This window comes from Gavialis gangeticus, unplaced genomic scaffold, assembly GCF_001723915.1.
Source record: "Gavialis gangeticus isolate Ggan-Ray unplaced genomic scaffold, GavGan_comp1, whole genome shotgun sequence".
Taxonomy (NCBI): domain Eukaryota; kingdom Metazoa; phylum Chordata; order Crocodylia; family Gavialidae; genus Gavialis; species Gavialis gangeticus.
The window spans coordinates 56,110,454-56,113,062 of record NW_017729006.1 but is presented as its reverse complement, the minus strand read 5'-3'; the positions used below and the strand labels follow the sequence as shown (position 1 = coordinate 56,113,062).

Genomic DNA, 2,609 nt, shown 5'->3' with positions numbered 1-2,609 from the left:
TAGAGTGAAAGAATCACTTCTCTTGATTTGCAAACAACAGGATGATGTGGCCTTTATTTTTTTTTTTTTTTTTTTTTGCAATGAGAGCATACTTGGGTCATATTCAATGTATAGTCCATTGTAATCCTCAAGTCCTTCTCTTCGGCACTGCAGCCTAACCAGGCATTCCCTCTGTATTGTGCATGCAATTATTCCTTCCCAAGTGCAGGACTTTTCACTTGTCCTCATTGAATCTCATCTGACTGATTGTAGAACATACCTCCAATCTATCCAGTCATTCCAGCCTTGATAGATTTGAAATCTGGGTTATAGACAACAAGATAAACTTCAATGCAAACAAATGTGAGGTGTTATATCTAGGAGAAAATAATCAAAAGCATAAATATAGAATGGCTGATAACTGTTGCAGTGGCAACACTGCTGAGAAGGATCTTGGGGGTTTTGCTGAACTGCAGACTCAATATGAGTCAGCAGTGTGATGCAGCTGCAGAAAAAGTAAATGCAGTTTTCAATTGCACCAACAAGCATATCAGGTGTAAGGCCTGGGGGGAGGGGGATATCTACACAAGATGTTTACTGCTAATTAGGAGCTGCCTAATTAGCTCTGCTGTAAAGTTTCAACGTCTACAAGTGTGGCCCTATTAGGCTACAGGTAACTAATTAACTCCGTTGTAGTTTAGTACTTGTAAATATAAGTACTGTGCTATAGTGGAGTTCTTTTGTGTGCAGCAGCACACATGTAGATGCTGATGGGGCTGGCTGGGGCACAAGGATGCTCCATTGTCAGGGCTACCTGCCAGCTAGCTCCACACTAGAGCACCCTCAGCCAGCCCCCTCCACAGCTCATTGAGCTGGTTTGGAGTAGCCCTGGGGTGACAGGCTGATGATTCCCTAGGCCCCCTTCCTCCCAGAGTTGCTCTGACCTGGCTCAACATGCTGCAATCCTGGGCACATGTGTAAATGCAGTGTGCAAGTACAGTAAAGTGTGGTGTGACGTGCTGGAGTTTATTGCTTCATGCAAATAGCATGTGTAGATGCACCCAGGAAGTGCTTGTGCAGTGCTATTTGGCACTGGTTAGGCATCCTTTAGAGTACTGTGAGCAGTTCTGGGCTCAGAATTTTAAAAAGAATGTGGAAAAGGTAGAGAAAGACCAAAGATGGGCAGCAAAAATGATACAGGGTTTAGAAGGCAAGCCATAGCAGGAGAGGTTGAATTAAATACAGGTAACCCGTGCTTAACACTTTTTTCTCTTAGCATTCTTTTGCTATAACGCTCATTTTAATTTGATAGTGCTCAGCAAGTTTCATTATAATGCTTGTGATTGCCATCTTGGGTCATTAAAACACTTGCGATCACCATCATGGGTCATCAAATACTTTCCGTTTCACTTAAGGCGCATTTCGCTTAATGCTCAGTTTTTCAGGAACTAATTCAGAGCACTAAGCAGGGGTTGCCTATAAGCATGTTTTGTTTACAGAAAAGGAAGTTAAGGGGGGACATGATAGCAGTCTGCAAATATCTGTAGAGCTGCCATAATGAAAAGAGAAAACTTTTGACACTCCCTGCAGAGGGTGGGACACAGAAGTGGCTTGATAGTGCAACACAGTAGGATGGATTGGATATTAGGAAAAACGCCTGTATTGTTTTGCATATTATAGGTATTTTCACTATACATGATAAAATGTACAGTGTCTGAAAATGAGGCACAGTTTAGTGGATAATAGTTTAAACACTTTGTGAAACATGTATCTGCTAGTTCCCTTAAGGGTTCAACCCAACAGGTAGGTGAAAGGAGTTATTAAAATAATAAAGCCCCCATTAAAGTCTGCAGCACCAGAGTGTTCCATATATAGGAATGTTAGTTACAGATCAGCACCAATAAAACATGGGTTATCGTCTACTAAAATGTTGTTCAACAGCAAATAAAAATGCCTGAACTTTTAGAACTTGATATCAGAGTCAATGTGAGCATTCAGAGGAGTGAAGAACCAAAGTGAAACAAAAAACTTCAATATAGTTTGAGGTGTCACATGCTGTCATTTCATGAAAATGATGCCATGTATGTCTAGAGCTGAAAAGAAAACAGTTGCAAGCTGCACCAGTGTCACAAGAAATAGTCCTATAATCACAAGGTGGTCATCCTGAGCAGAAGCCTAACATGGAACAATAACCTAACATGAAACATTCTCCAAATTCCACAAGGGAGGTGGGGAGGAGGCACAGAAGAAGGCAGTAGTAGCAGGTTAGATAGTTAAGCCTGGGATGTAGCACAACTGGAATTAACGGGTTTACCACTATCTGACAACAATGGTGCTAGCTTAGGTAACAGCACAAGGCATCTTGGGAAGTACTTACTTTATTCAACACATTTGCTGTAAGTGTTTGAATGTTATATTTTGTTTGGGGAACTGCAGTGTCTTTAAATGGTAAGACAGCCCCAGAACCACAGTATTTTATATGCTAGAACATTCTCATTGAAATGGTCCTCTGGCAGCTTGGTAATATTTGTTGGTAATGGAAGATGTGAGGAACTGTCCCTTAAGAGTCTCTGGCATGTGTGGTACTGAGGCCCGTGTTAATCAGTGCAGATCTTTTTTTTTTTTTTTTT

At 41.2% G+C, this 2,609-nt stretch overlaps 2 long non-coding RNA genes across 2 annotated transcripts in view; one reads left to right on the top strand and one right to left on the bottom strand.

Moving 5' to 3' along the window:
* Positions 1-2,609, top strand: part of LOC109291967 — a 755,518-nt gene that overhangs the window by 381,345 nt on the left and 371,564 nt on the right. The gene's annotated exons all lie outside the window — the stretch shown is intronic.
* Positions 39-2,609, bottom strand: part of LOC109291968 — a 129,732-nt gene continuing 127,161 nt past the window's right edge. Inside the window, exon 2 of the long non-coding RNA XR_002096001.1 lies at positions 39-301. This is a non-coding gene — a long non-coding RNA (uncharacterized LOC109291968). The remainder of the gene's footprint in view (positions 302-2,609) is intronic.